At 39.1% G+C, this 16,749-nt stretch overlaps 1 long non-coding RNA gene across 1 annotated transcript in view; it reads left to right on the forward strand.

Moving 5' to 3' along the window:
- Positions 1 to 6,462: 6,462 nt before the first annotated feature.
- Positions 6,463 to 16,749, forward strand: part of LOC146762867 (uncharacterized) — a 53,579-nt gene continuing 43,292 nt past the window's right edge. The window contains exon 1 of the long non-coding RNA XR_014931943.1: positions 6,463 to 6,664. This is a non-coding gene — a long non-coding RNA (uncharacterized LOC146762867). The remainder of the gene's footprint in view (positions 6,665 to 16,749) is intronic.

Consider the following 16,749-nt stretch of genomic DNA (forward strand, 5'->3'; position numbering starts at 1 on the left):
TTTCTTAGGGCAAGGCTAAAACTGTGCAGGGAGCATTTATGGGATGCCAAGATTTTTCCTGCTCTCAGCGCCAGGTATATTTGTTCGCTCATCAATCTTTAATATGAACCAAGAGAAATGCACACCTGAAAACAGTAACAAACTCCTGTAAGGGATAAACTCTCCTCTGCATACATTTCTCTGACTAGAGATGTAGATACATAAGAGTAGTGAGAATAAACTTGTCCTAGCCCTGCTGTTTAATGCAGCCTGGGGAAGTATTCAGCTATTCTAAAAATGCACAGAGCAGAAGACTGTTTCTACCTTCTGTTAATGCTAATGTCTTTCTATATCACCCAAGTCAGGAAGGACCCTTCAGACAGTTGGATCTGATCAATAGCTATGAATACATTTTGTCTCAATTATGAAAGATCCCATTACAGCCTCCTGAGGACTCTGGTTATTAATTCATTTAAAGATATATGATTTTTGTTCTTGATAAAAAATGCATTTTTGCCCTCCATCAGTAATATAACATGTGCAAATTAGTGTCCGAATTAATGTTGTGCGTCTGCATTGAAAAAAAGTAGCACTGGTTTTATTACATAATAAAATGCTTGTAATTGTTGGACTAGAACAGCTTTATAACATAACATTACTTTTGGTAACTACCTCTGCCTTTTCATCGATCAGAAAATGTTATCAGACAGAGCCAGACTGAAAGTAAAACTGAAGAATAACATTGCTGGGCTGATAAAGTTGGGTGGAATAAATTGATGCTGGCCAGGATTTGAATTCAAAAAGAAATACATATAATTAATAAGAAGTTTTAGAGAAAAATGTTTCCATCTTTTGAAGCCAATTGCTTGCATTGAAAGCAGTTTAGCCTTACATACAATTTGACTGCATTTCTCAAAACATGAGTGGCATGTTTTTAAGCCTCTTTTTGTTTGCTTGTTTGTTAGCTTTCCTGTGGCTTATTTAATAAACATCTCAAGGTACAATTTGGAATTATTCTAATGTTGCTAAGGCTTTAGCAAGTGTGGCAAGCCTGAGGACTGTAGTGGCAGGAGTCTATTACAACAATTTTTTTGTTCCCATCTGTTTAAATGGCGACTTAAAGATTTAAATTCTCACCTTAAAGCAATCATATTTATTTTTGCTCCTAAGCAGAAATGCAAGAGAACACAGTTGAGGAACACTAATGGAGGGCTGTGATTTATTTCCCAGTTCATCCACGACTCTGGAAAACAGATGTATTTAGAAAAATTAATCATGTATTTAGAAAAGTTAATCAGCCCAATCAATAGCATTGGGCTGCTATCCCTCGGGGATGGAGGTTGGTTCTTAGCACATATTTAGATCTGCTAGAATAGAAACAGTAATAACGAAGTGGTTTCAGCTGTGAATATGGAAAGCCTATACAATGACATCAAGTCTGATGTCATGAAGATAGCTGATCTGGAAGGTTACCATGAAACACAACATGCTCTCTAGATTATCATCTACATCTCCATACAGAATAATCCTTATATTCCTGATTGTCTGATGATATAATATCAGGACTCCCTCTTTCTCCTCTCTCTTCCTCCATCTTTATCCTTCTTCCCACAAGCAACATTGATTACGTAACTTCCCACCAGTTCAAAGGCTGTGTTTCATGTACAGAAGCATGCAAGTATTTGAAATCTAGAGAGAAACATGTAACACAAAGTTCCATTAATGTCAACTTGATCAAAGTTTGTGGGTGTTTTATTCCAAGGGTGTAAAAAAAAGTAAACATGTGTCATAGGATTGGGAAATCTAAGCTAAATTACTGAATTCAAAGTGAGAACCAGTTGTGGAGTGCTGCAGAAGGACTGTAAAAGACTAAAAGACTGGATGATTAAGTAGTAGATAAAATTTGGGGTAGATAAATGTAAAGTGACATCCGTAGGGAAAAACAATCCAAACTTCACAGAGTAAATGATGGGATCTGAGCTAACTGTTATTACTCAGAAATGAGATCTTGACGTTATAATATATAGTTCTATTGAACTCAGTGCTCAGCTGTGGTAAAAAATGAAAACTGAATATTAAGTACTGTTAGGAAAGAAAAAGAATAAATAGAAAATGTAAAATGTTGGTATGTCTGCATCTTAAATTCTGTTTGCAGTGCTGGTCCTTGTTCCAAAGATATATTTCTACTAGAAAAGTCAAGGAATGGTAGCAAAGGCAGTCACAAGACACAGATTTCAGATGGTGGAAGAGTAAATTTAATGCAGCATTTCAGCCAAAATGAGTGGCAATTTAGAAAGGGATATAACAAAAGCATGTGAAATTCTGTGGGGTGAACAAAGGGTTTGTGGCAAACTATTTTTTCACTCAGTCCATATGAAAAGTCTTATAAGTCTTCAAGCCAAGAGCAGGATCTTCAAGCTAGGGTAGCTGGTAGGATGTTTACAGCAAACAACCAGCCAAACAAAAGCAAATATTTCATTACGCAACAGAGACTGTAACTTGAAATTACTTGCCAAAAGAGGCTGTGGGTGTTGGAAGTACACTTTGAGAAGATGCCCGAATGAATTCCTGGAGTCACAATACACTGATAGCTACTGGACTCAGATAATAGGTCTGATTCAAGATGTCCTTCAGCTGCACATTTGCAAAGACCAGGGCAGTGCTCTGGCACAGTGTTGCTGTATGCTTGTTGTGATTATAGTCTCATCCCCAGACGGATACTGTTGGCCACCAGTGAGGACACAGTATTATCTAGCTGACGTAGAATGGTTGTCCTTTTGTCTATGCTCCACCTAGGTCATAATCTATCCCTACTAAGTTACTGCTAACTCATGTCTCAAATTTTTGAGTGATGGCTGCAAAGCTTAAAATTTACCCAACTCCCACCTAATGAAGGTGATGTTTCTACCTCAGAACACAGCATCTAGCCTCAAATAGAGTTTGAGCTGAGCCCATATTTTTTTTTATCTAAATCAGGATTTAGTCTAGCCATTAGAGAGAGAGAATTTGGACAATAAATTGAGATTAAAACCAGAAAGCTGCCAAGGTTCAAAAGAGCTTGGTGCGTATGTTATCTCTCTCTATAAGCTGTCTAGTCCTGCTTATCAACACAGAAAATCTAAATACATCCTAACAAAACAATGAAGAGATGAAATTAACATCAGCAAAGCTCACTACTTTCTCTCGTTCTGAAGACAGTAGATTGAAGGAGACTATCTGTTTGTGGAATGCAAAATGCAGCTGATAATTGCTCCTTTTTATGTATTTGGTTAGCACTTTCCATTCATGCCTGGTGGACCTTTTTTTCCTCCCCTGCTTCCTACAAGTGCCTTATCAGTGTATTCTTGAATTTATCACCTCGAAATTGAATTCTCCTTTACAATGGAAGTGGTAGGAACCCAGCCTGCACCAAAGGAGAAAAAATCTCTTTTCAATTTGTTCAGAACTGCTGTGCAAATAAAAACAACAAAAGGAAAATGACTGATTAAAATGAAACTCCCAGCAGCAGAGTTTTGCATTGAGTTTAAATTTCTGTTTCTCCTGTAGCATGCTGTCTGAAAGTTTCTCTCTGTTTACCAGCTGAAGTTCTCCTCTTTCACCTGAATCTATTTGAATTCACATTTGCCTTCTAAAAGATGGCTGAAGGCAATGTGTTGTTTTTTTATTCAGTCTAGCAGTCCAGTAAGAAGTAATGAGATGTTTTCCCACTTAGTTGTTAAGCTCACCTGGAATTTAGGGCAGTCTCTTTTGAGAAGTAGTCAGGAGATGCTTTTGTTGCTGCTTTTGCTATAATTGTACAAGAAAGGATCTCCAGTATGTATTTTACAGAGAGTTAGATGCAGAAGTTTAAATCCATCCTTTCTGGTTTGCAGGGGTGACTTCTTCAAAGAGTACACAAACTGTTTACAATCGGTTTAAAAATCATGTATATTCATCACTGAAATGCTTTCTTCACTACAAAATGTCCAGTGTCTCTGTTTAGTCTGGTATTCTGCCCCTTTGGGCAATGGGAGGTAGGAGAGTGTGTGAGCCTGGCCACAGTCCATTCCCAACATACTTCCAACAACAACCATTACTGTTGGATAGGGTGCCAAGAAAATTCCTTCCTACTTCCTAAAGGATCCGTTTATGGACTTAAAGTCTTTTAAACCTGCTGGTAGTACATATGTATCTTATCTTCTGCAACATCTTCCAGAGGTGTGTAAAGAATAATGTATTTTTCATAGAATCACAGAATCATAGAAAGGCTTAGGTTGGAAAGGACCTCACCCAGTTACAACACCATTCTGTGGGCTGGTTACCACCCACCAGATCAGGCTGCCCAGGACCCCATCTAACCCAGCCTTAAACACCTCCAGGAATGGCGCACCCACAGCTTCTCTGGGAAGCCTGTTTCAGTACCTCACCACCCTCTGAGTAAAAATTTCTTCCTAACACATCTAGCCTAAATCTCCTCTCTTTTGGCTTAAAGCTATTCCCCCTTGTCCTACCACTATCAGACCATGTAAAAAATTGGTACACATTTTTATGTGGATATATTTTCATTCCAATACAGCAGGATTCTCAGGGATCATCAGCATTCCTTGAAGACATCACATGGTACAAAAAAACAAACAAACAAACAAACAAAAAAAAAACAGCAAAAAAAAGTCAACAGTTTTCTGGGCAAAGTGATAGAAATGTGTACCTCAAGTAAGTATTGCATTTATGTGTTATAGGAGACACTGAAAAGCTGAGACATGAGTTCCAAATGAATCTCCAGCAATCTAGTTTCCAGATGAATACGTCTGGAGGAAGCAGCAGTCAGCAACTTCATTACTGATAACAACCTATCTTACAGACCTGTGAAATATTTGGAAGGTTTTCTAGCTGAATGAAAACCATATGGAGCATGACCAGGAGTAGGATTAGCCATCATGATTTCACTTATATTTGTGGTATCTGTTTTCAAATACGATTATTGTTTTTTTAAGTTTTTCAACTTAATAAAACAAATATTGCATTCACTGCAATAACTACTTTTTTTTCTGAGAGCTACTATGAGAGCTGGAATAAACTTCAGTTTTCTCTCTTTTCTGGAAACAGACATATATCAGAAGAGACAGAGTGGTCCATCCTCCTAGTACCTCAGTTTCCAACATAGAATCAGTGGTTCCATGTCAAGTTGTGGATTCTCCCAAGAAAAGTTTGAAAATCTCGTCCAAGAATTGATGCTCTCTATTATAAAAAGTGTCTTTCAGTGGCAAGCCTTAACCAGGTTAATGATGACACTGAGCAGAGCAAGAGAGATAATTTCTTAAAGTCTTTCTAAAAGTTAAGGCTCTTAGAAGTACCACATGTAGGGAAAAAACAGTCTATTATATTTTATTTCTGATATTATTTCTGATGATGTGACTGTTTAATATTCACCTACATGAAAAGGCAGCAATCACTGAAAAGAAAACAACCCTTCAGGATTGCTGCAACACAAAGCCATGCTCATTAACAGAGACCTCTGATGCAACTTTGCTAAAGCTGTTCAATGAAAATAAGATTTCCAGAGTAGACTTTCTGTTTTGTTTATAGAAAATACCAACACAATAAGTCCTGGAAAATAATTTGACCCTGAAACTGCACTGAAGTGATAACTTGGGTGTGCAGAAGACAATTGTACAGATCTGGGAAACATATATTACAGGTTGGAAAGTGTTTGGGTTTTGGACCCATTTTTGTATTGGTCCTCAAAATGGAAACAGGCAACTTCATGCTTTGTGCCTCTGCAATATATTTTTGGTATGCTCTAGGTTTGAACTCTCTGAAACAACTTTTCTCCAAGGTTATCAAATTTTGAATTTGAGATTATAGATAGTCCAAAATCAATGAATTTTGATATGGTAAACTAAGGTACATTGGGAATATCTGGTACATTTTTACCATTGGTGCTAGCAAAGAGAGAAAGCAGTGGAAATACTTTGTTCAATGTGAGATATTCTCTTCACAGATACATTAATTTGTAAAAATTGTCAAAGCCTCCAGAGTTCACTCAAATACTGCTTACACATTTCTCAAATATTACCATAAGAAAGAGGAATATTCACCCAACCTCCAAAATAAGAATTTATCCAAATGCTTCTGATGATGATCACCATTTTTCTCACATCTGTTTCTTTTGCTCTCACTTCTTATTCTCCAAATGTGTATTCAAATTGAGAATTGAGAATCAACTCGAAATAAGCATATATATCTCCACCTGCGTGTTCAAAATAACAACATTCAAGGGAAGATACATAATTTAAAACATTCAAAGGTATTTATTTTGGCACACAGCTAGACAATTTTCTGGAAAAAAGAAAAAAGGAAAATAAAATGCCAGGTTTCTGAAAACACTCCATGAGGTGAACTGGCAGAAGCATTTAGAGAATGATAAACAAGAATTTAAAAACCTCGTCTTAGTTTGTGCTCCTGCAACTTCAGCAGCATTTCCCTGCAGCCCAGGAGAGGCTGATGGTGGAGCAGGCTGTTCCTCTGCAGCCCACAGCCACAATTTGGAGCAGATCTCCACCTGCAGCCATGGAAAAGCTCATGGTACAGCAGTGGATTTGGACTGATGGAGGTTGTAGCCCATGGAGAGCCTACACAGGAGCAGGCCCTGGGCTGGAGCTGCTACCTGTTGGGCTGAATGAGTCTGCTCCAAAGCTGGGATGAGGTAATTAGCCAGGTTAGCTTCTTGGATCAGCTAAACTTGTCCACAGTTACACGTTAATGTACTGCATATTGTGCTTTGGGTTCCATATTATTGCCTCTGCAGTAATGCTCTACACTTTGGTACTTTATAGTGATGAACAAATTCATGGTTTTTATTTTTTTTCAACCTCTTTGTGACTTTTTCTTTAGAAAGCCTCCTTCTGAATGTGTTTTCTCTAGTTTCGTTAGTCTGAATAACAAGAGAAACGTTTGTACAGCAAACTCAACTTCAAGTACTCAGACAGCTCCTTTATATGTGTGCATACAGATTTGCAATGCTTTCAATTGAATTTCTGGCATATCTCAGGATAAATCTCTTTTGATGTTTGCTATTGTTTGTTTGAGAGTGTCTTTGCTTACGTGGTCTGGCAGAAGTTGATAAAAAAAGCTTTTTATGAGAAACTTTGAAGACTGTGTGAGCCCGGACCCAAAGAAAAGGCCTTTACTCTCCTACAAGGTGTTAATTTGAAATTATCACTGTTTTTTTCTGCACGTATGGGTCATTTTTAGTGGGAGAGATCGAATCATATACTCATAGAATGGTTTTGTTTGTAAAGGACCTTAAAAATCATTGAGATAACTACCCTGCCATGGGCAGATTTGCCCGCTCCTACGTCAGGATGCCCAGGACTCCATCCAACCCAGCTTTGAACACCTCCAGAGACATGAAACATTTCAAGTAATATACACAGTTAATATACTCTCCTCTAGACAATTGACCTCATCAGAGTGCATGCTACTACTAACAGCAATTAATGTAGGAGCTGGAATGAGCACAGGGAGGGAAAACTGAACAGGTAAACAGCATGGCCATCTCTTGGTGCTGAGGCAGGGCACGAAGGTTGATGCTACAGCTGCTCCTGTTGTGTTTGCTCTGTGCATAAAAGAGAGATTTCAGTTCTCTAGGTTCTTGATAAAAAGCATTAAACAAAGCTCTGAGCTGCAGACTGTGTCAAGAATTATTATCCTTTGCTGTACCAGCAGATGTGGTTTCAAATGGGGCAAGTTCCAAATAAATAGGCAGCACAGAGCATGTCACATCAGTCAGGATTTAAAGTCAAGATATCTCTAAGCTCCAGAGTGCAGGACTCTGGTTGGGCTAATAAAAAATTCATCAGTCATTTTCTTGACTTACATGACTGGCAGACAGATGGCACTTCAGGTTTTTCTTCTCCAAGACAAGAGGGAGATTTCCTCCCCACTCCCCACATTAGCCAGTGATGCAGGATCCTTTATAACTTATGTGTTTCAGCTCAAAAACATAACATACTAACACATAAGTTGCAAAGTGGTAAGTATTTTATTGATAAAGGATGAATATGTGTGCTTTTCTGACTTCAAACTTTATACTACTTTATACTCAGCCTTCCAATCTAGACACAAATTTTGCTTTAGGTCTGTGTCCTGATCCTCCTGAAGTCATAGAAAGCCTGCTTTTGAATTCTGATCAGATTTGGCTTAAGCATTAAAGGAATATATACTCTTGTTTGACTATGTGGTTTATATTTTGATGAATTGCTTGTCATATTTCCTCAGATAATTCATGGCTTCACTGTCGACATAAACCCAAATCCTGCCCAGTCACCCCAACTTTTATAGGTATTGCAGTTTACAATATATCAATCATCTGTCTGTCTTTAAGAAATCTATGGTAACATTGTAAAATTATATGACTTGCCTTTCGGAGATTGAAACTGGGGAGATTTTGCTATAATTTAAAGTATCATACATATACGCACAGGTCACTCTGAAAGTAATGCCTCACGTTTATTTTCATGGACATCAGAACAGATACAAGCAGCACAAGAACACTATATGATATAGCAAATTCTCAGCTACAAAACAGAAGTTTTCAACACAGTAACCATCATTAACTACGCATTTTAGCCACAGTGAGCAGAAGCCTGTCTGACATGCTCATGAAAATCTGCACCAGCAGAGGTGATTCACTGTCAGTGTCATCACTGCTGAAACACATCACCCTCCACCTCACTGTGCTCACACCCACTGTTTGGTCTCCATAAATGTTCAGAAAGAGTTGATGAATGTCAGTGAATGCATTTTTGTCCACATGGAGGAGTTCAATGAACACCTTTTCTTCATATGCAGTTCCATATCGGATGCTATTTAATCCAACTGTCCAGAAGAAGATGGAAGCCGTCTGTCTTACAACAACAAAATATAGCCGAATATCAATGGGAAGATCCAAATCCACTGTCATACCACCACTACTCTCCTCTGGTGTTTTGGGCTCATGAAATAGACAGCATTACTTTCAGAGCAGCTCTCATATAATAATACATTTAAGTTGCCTCCACTGAAGGCTTGTGATTTCCAAAAACTTCTATTAGTTATTACAATTGACCCATTACTACATGAAGAAGTGGGCAGATATATTCTAGAGCCCAATATCTGGCACTGCACAAGGACCTGTAAGATCTAGATGAGCTGTATTAGTTGATACCATCCTGTACATTACAGCCAATGGATACCTTATTCTCAAACAAAGAAAATATATTGTTTGAGTTTTTTAATCATTAACTCCAAACTGTGCTTTTGTTGCAAAATCTGTTGTCTTTCAGTCATTATTGCCTAAAAGCATTAAACTGAAGTAGTTGGTACTTCACTCTTTACATTCCACATCAGATTCTCCATTAGGATTCATGTAATGTATACCCAAGAATTAATACTGGGTCCAGCCCTGTTTAGTGTCATCATTAATGAACTGGATGCTGGGGCAGAGTCTGCCCTCAGCAAATTCACAGATACTACCAAACTTGGAGGATTGGCTGATCCACCAGAGTGTCATGCTGCCAATGAGAGGGATCAGACAGGCTGGAGAAATTGGGCTGTAAGAGCCTCCTGAGGTTCAAGAAGTGCAGAGCTTTGTCACTGGGAGGAACAGCACCAGGCACCAGTGTGCGCTGGAGGCACCCAGCTGAAAAGCAGCTCTGCAGTAAAGAACCTAGGGGTCCTAATAGCTATCAAGTTAAACGAGTCAGCAGTGTGCCCTTGCTGCTAAGACAACAGTGTTCTTGATTGCATTAAGCCAAGTACTGACAACAGGTCAAAGGATGTGATCCTTCACCTTTACTCAGCACTAGAAAGGCTGCATTTGGAGTGCTGTGCCCATTTCCAGGCCCCCCAGTTCTGAAGACCTGGACGTACTGGAGAGAGTCCAGCAATGGACTACCAAGATGTTAAAGGGCTTGAAACACCTCTTCTATGAGAAAAATCTGAGAGACTTGGGACTGTTTATCTTGGAGAAGAGAAAGCTTGTGGGAATCTCGTAAACATCTACCTGAAAGGAGAATGCAAAGACAATGGAGCTCTTGTGGTGCCCAGTACCAGGACAAGAGACAGTGGACATAAAGTGGAACACAGAATGTCTGTTCTGAATACCAGGAAGCATCTTTTTTTACTGTGTGGGTGATAAAGCAGTAGCACAGATTTCCCTGAGAGGATTTCCAACTTGGAGATTTCCAAAGCTTCTTGGACATGGTCCTGGGCACCCTTCTCTGGGTGTCCCTGCTAATGCAGATGGCTGAACCAGATGATCTCCAGAGATCATTAGCCATTATGTGATTCCATAATTTCTTTGGTCTGAAGCCCTCAGAAACCTTCTGTTCTGCTGTGGGCAGACATAGTGCAGAACTAACAGCTGAGGCTGATGGCAGAGGCTGAGAGAGAGGTCAAAGTGTGTTCAGTGGCTAAAAAACACATTAGTGTGTGGTCATTCCCTGCAGCAACAATAGCTATTCTTCTAATCTCATTTCACAGCAGAAACAGTTCTCAAACTTGATTTTTGTCAAGACCTTTTGCTCTGTCTGACCCTTCATACTTGAGGGGGAATAAACTAAGCTGCTGAGACTCCTTAAAATGGCTCTGTGACTGTGTATGTTTAGAAGACTAGTAGTAGTAAAATCTTGCAATGAGGCCTTGCATATACGAGACTTTCTTTCACCACACACATGCTTTCTGCTGGAACAGGAAAATGACTGCATTTCTACTTCAGCCACATTCTATTATTATGAGAGCCCAAAGGCTATTAGAGTCCAAATCTTTAATTTTTTTGGCTACATGCAAATGAGTCTGGTCAGGTTTCTTGAAAGGTTAATAATACATCTATTAAAAGACATCACCTACTTTCCACTAATTGGAGGGATTTCTTCTACAATTCTTGTTTTTGTTAGAAATATTTGAACAATTTGGGAGAGTCAGTCATTCAGATTCCAGCATGGAGAGGAATGAGGGCCTGAGAGTAGATAAAATTTAAAGTAGATCAGAATTTGTGTACATTTTTATTTAAGATGTTTTGTGATTCATCTTCTGCGTCAAGGTCTTTCAAACTTTCATCAGTATCTTGTGGACATCCAGAGAGCTGAAAAGTATCTAGCCATACGTCTTACAGGTAAAAACAGTAGATACAATTCATATTTCCAAACTTCTGACATATACAGTGGCTCAGAGGAATACAGGAGGAAATTCTGGAAGTGATTCATCGTAAGATAGTTATGTCAAGTTTATTAGATGATTAACACTCTCTAGGTTTGTGTGAAATAGAGCCTAGAGTGACTAGCATAAATGTACATGATATTGCCTACAATCAAGCAAGATCTTCCTCATCCATAATTACATCAACATAAAATTAGAGAAGAATGGCAATGATGTGCTTGTTGTATTATTTGGGATTGAACACTGCTTTTTACACAAGAAAGACAGTCCTTCAAATCTTTTTGGAACCAAATGGCTGGCAAGTTTGCAATTAGATAAGCCATGAATGGCAAAGCTTTCTCTAGTGAGTAACATTCTCAAAACTGAGACTGAAGGAAAGTTTGCTTTAAGGACCTCTGGGCCACCATAGACTGACTCTTCAGCAGATTCTTTTATGATAGGACAAGGAGAAATGGTTTTAAAGTAAAAAAGGACAGATTTAGATTGGATATAAGAAAAAAAAAATTACAATAAGATTGGTGTGGCACTGGAACAGTTTGTTCAGTGATGTGGTAGATGCTCCTTCCTTAGAGACATTAAAGATCAGTCTGGATGGGGGTCTGAGCACCTGATGGAGCTGTAGGTGTCCCTGTTCATCATGGGGGAGTTCCACAAGGTGGCCTTCAAGGGTCCCTTCCAACTCAAACAATTCTATGATTCTGTGATATTAAGTAAACATTGTCTTTCAATCCTTGTGAATGTTTCAGTGAAATGTCAGAAAACATAACTTATTTAAACAAATAATAGGATTAAATAAAGACCATGGACAGATTTTGTGACTCATTTCTGCCTGCAATTAAGAAATAATTTCAGTTGATTTTATCTGTTTCTTTTGAGGAAAGGGAATAGGGCAACAACTATACCCAGGCTGCCAGCATTCGTCCTTTTAATTTAAAGCTGGTTCGTAATCTTACAAAGAAAAAGGGTGTGTACGTGGGAGCTTTAATGAAAATGGCACTCACCCATAAACAGAGCATTATTAATGCCTCAGTCACTAACAGCAAAAGTAATCTCTGCTAATAATCACCTTAATAATGATTTTCATTAATCTTTGTTCAGAGCTATTCTCTTTGATTGAGATGAAGAGGAACAGTAGGTACTGGAAATTCAGAGCAATGCCAGGTACATTCAGAAGATACACTAAGGCTTTGCATTATAAAAGCCCCTTCTGATCTGCCATGTATACAGAGAAATTGGCACGGTCCCTCTTAATAAAAGAGTAACACAAAGAACTTTTATCAGAATAAAGGCTGTGTTCTCATTAGATATTGTAGCATGTCTTCACTTGCTATGAATTTTTCCCCCTGTAATTTTCTTTCTGAGCTTACTGCTCCTGGAAGGTATAGGAGGAAAATATTCATGAACGTCATGACAGTTTTACCGGGATTTGAACTTCTGACTGTCTGAATGTCAAACAGGATACTTTCCAGTGTTTCAGAAAGGCAGTGAGACTTATGCTTCCAAAGAGGGAAACCCAAGAGCTTCAATCCTGAAAAGCAGGACTAGGAGGCTAAAAGGGCTGTTTCTTTTGATTCTTTCACCTTTATGTTCACTTACTTCTCTACTCTGATTTTGAATAAAAAAAGTTCTTATGGATACTATGTCTTTCTATTAGGAAAGAAGGCCAAAACCTCAGATTTCAATCCAATTCACTTACATATCAACATTAAAGGCTTCTAAGGACTATGCCCAGAATGTGGAAACAGAGACCAAATACTGCATCTGGTTTCTAGACGGGTAGCTGGTGCCAGGTAATACTGGCCATGTAATATTGACCACACAGTAGCAGTCTAGACCCAAAACATATTAACCCAAATCCATACAAAATACAGTTCAGCCAGACTCTTATTTTAATACCTCCCATAGTCTAGTTTTCTTTGATGAGCTAGAGCCAGCTCACAGAAAACACTGGGAACTGTCTGGGGCTATTGGCATGAACCTGCATGCTACTGCATTCTCCTGTGTTTTATTTATTCTTAAGACCTGGAGCTTTGAATTCAATCAGAAATCACACATACTCCCTTTCATTCCTCTTGTCATTCAGGAGACATAATTCGTGCAGTTCTTTTTTATATTTTTTCCCTCCAAGTTGCAAAGGCATGGTCCAAACTCATTTTCCCACCCCAGTGCCTGCTATTCAGAAACAGTAATCTTGTGACTGTGATCCTGAACAGCCACCATGGTGATGCCCTCAGGGCAATTACATCGCATGTTTACTCTTGCGGAGTACTATAATTATAAAACAAGTTGCAAATTACTCTGCCATGGCACTCCTCTCATTGATTACATCTATATCATTAAATTAAATTTTGACAGAAAACATTTCTGGGCACTGAAACTTGAGTGTCCCTGCTGTTCAAATGCTAACGTTATCCTTAACACAATTTTGGCCCACACTCATCGTTATGGTCACTATTTGGATAAAACCCGCTGGCCAAAGACCATTCCCTACAGGGAAACTACACACAGACTGGGAGTTCTTGGAAGGTAAGAAGATGAGCGTGGACCTTTCTGTGCCAGAGGATTGCAGTGCCAGGCACATGTTATTTAGTAGATAGTTATACTTCTTTCAAAGTATTTATTTTAATGACCTGTTGTTTTTTTGTTTGTTTGTTTGTTTTTAAAAAGGTGTTTCTATTGGAACAGATAATTACTTGGTAGATTTACTCATTTCTAAAGATAATTTAATTTATTAATGTTCATGCTTACAGTTTTATTACCTTCGTCTACCTGATAATTACTATGAAATTAATGTTTATAAATTATTAAGCCATGCTTGCTCTTCTTGCACAACAAACTTGCAAATATTATCTTCTGTGTTGTTTAGATGTGAGTGTTTTTGCATTAAAAATACAATTCTATACAAAATCTTGTAAAACAACCTGGAAAAAGCCCAGAAAACCTTGAAGGCAGTGTCAACAATACATATTTTCTTCTTGGCAAATATTTGTTTGGCATATTTTTTAAGACCTTCAGTGGTGAGTGTTTCAAATTCTTTCCAAACAATTATTTCCAGGGCCTGAAGAACATGCATTGTCATAGAATCATGGAATTATGTGAGTTGGAAGAGATCTCAAAGGTCACCTGGTTCGAAGCCCTCAGCCATGGTCTGTTTGCCAACTACCAAATGAGGCACTACACCAGACTGCCCAGGGCCCCATCCAACCTGACCTTGAACACCTCTCCATTATGGAAATCATATCTCTATAACACCATGTCTTCCTTCTATTCTTAATAAGTGATAAGGAAATCGGTGATAAAACCAGTGCAGTTTTCAAGAGGCCAAACAAATTCTGAAAACTTGGAGATGTCCAACAGTGGGCAAGCAGAAAGTCAGATGATTTGAATTGTACTCTTGCACCATTCTTGAAAGGTTTCTTTAAGTGTTGCTGCTGGCAAAAAGACCCATATTCCATTGCACATTCTATGAGACTATGAATCATGAATTGAAAGTAATAAGGCAATTCTGCACAGCCAAGTATAGAAGAAAGCATGCTCAAAGTGAAATTGCAACAGTGAACTTCCACAAGGCGCAGGTGTTTCTGTGCAGTCTAATGATTTTAGTTTCTTATGTGAGTGTCCCTGAAGTCATTGCTGTTGAAGCAGTTGTACAAATCTAGTTCTTAAATAAAAAACCATGTCCACGTTAGTGCATGGCAAAGAAAAGAAACAAGGGAAAAACTTGTAGTAGTTTCTATAATATTATTTCTTTGGTTGTATACAACTATTGTTTGGCATTCATAATATATCTATTAAACAGATGTTAAAGGAACTTGCTGCAATACAAGCTTACTGCTCTGTGAATTATTTGCTTTAACTTCACAGAATCACAGAATTGCAGAATTACAGATTGCAGGGGTTGGAAGGGGAACCTTAAGCGATCATTGAATCCATCCCCACAGTGATAGCAGGTTCCATACAGTTGGTTGCATGGGTAGGTGTCCAGCTGGGTCTTGAATATTTCCATAGAGAGAGCCTCCACAGCTTCACAGAATCACAGAATTGTAGGGGTTGGAAGGCACCTCTAGAGATCATCGAGTCCAACCCCCCTGCCAAAGCAGGCTCCCTACACAACGTCACACAGGTAGGCATCCAGGCGGGTCTTGAATATCTCCAGAGAAGGAGACTCCACCACCTCCCTGGGCAGCCTGTTCCAGTGCTCCGTCACCCTCACTGTAAAGAAGTTCTTCCGCACATTTGTGCGGAACTTCCTATGCTGTAGTTTCATCTCATTACCCCTAGTCCTATCCCCACGCACTACTGAAAAGAGACCAGCCTCACCACTATGGCTCCCACACCTCAGGTATTTATAAACCTGGATCAAGTCCCCTCTCAGCCTTCTTTTCTCAAGGCTAAACAGACCCAGTTCCCTAAGTCTCTCCTCATAGGGGAGATGCTCCAGGCCCTTCACCATCTTAGTGGCCCTCCGCTGGACTCTTTCCAAGAGATCCCTGTCTTTTTTGTACTGGGGAGCCCAGAACTGGACACAATATTCCAGATGAGGCCTCACCAGGGCAGAGTAGAGGGGGAGGATCACCTCCTTCGACCTGCTGGATTGCCCTTCTCTGGGCAATCTTCCAGAGCTCTGTCACCCTCCCTGTAATGAAGTTCTTCCACATGTTAGTACAGAACAGACATCCTATGTTCAAATTTTAGGCCATTACTTCTTGTCCTATCATTTCAAACTACCAAGAAGAACCTGGCCTCATCTATTTGCCTCTCATCCCTTTTCTTATATTTATAAATATTAATCTGATCCCTTCTCAGACTTCTCCCCAGGATGAACAGACCCAGGTTGCTCAGCCTTTCCTGAATATGGGAAAGGCTCCAGGCCCATTATCATCTTTGTTGCCCTCTGCTGGACTCCTTCTAGGAGAATCCTGTCTTTTTTTTAACTGGGCAGCCTAGAACTGGACACAATAGTCTAAATGTGGCTTCCCCAGGGCAGAGTAGAGGGGGAGGATCACCTCCCTCAACCCTCTGTCCATGCTCTTTTTAATGCACCCCAGGGTATCATTGGCTTTCTTGACTACAAGGGCACACTCCTGGCTCATGGCCAACATGTTGTCCACTATCATTCCCTAACCCGTACTGATGCATGTATTTATTCCTTCAACTTTTAAAACATTAATTACAATTATATTCTGAATGCATCAGTCCTGTAAGGATTATTCTGTGCTTGCATTGCACTCGTTAGCTATTTTAGTTTTGTAACTTGAAGATAAGACACTGGTCATTTAATTTCTTTGCTATAAAATCAAACATATAAAGGCTTATCTGGAGATCCTGCTAATTGGTCCCTGTTAATTTGTATAAAGGCACATTTGATAAGAAGAATAAAGGCAAGAAAGAATAATTTAAAGCTGTGACTTGGACACTCATGTACTAGCTGAGTCTTCACATTGGTTGCTATGTGCATGGAAGTGGAATCAATTCTACAAAGAGTGGAACCAAAGATTTTATCTCTTCAGAAAATAGTAGAGTGAATATACACTTAACTCCGCACACTCTTCTGCCTCTGAATACTAAAAGCACCGTAGTCTTGTGACAGGC

The sequence above is a fragment of the Coturnix japonica genome, chromosome 1 (assembly GCF_054131305.1).
Source record: "Coturnix japonica strain WE chromosome 1, WE-NBRP24, whole genome shotgun sequence".
NCBI classification, from domain to species: domain Eukaryota; kingdom Metazoa; phylum Chordata; class Aves; order Galliformes; family Phasianidae; genus Coturnix; species Coturnix japonica.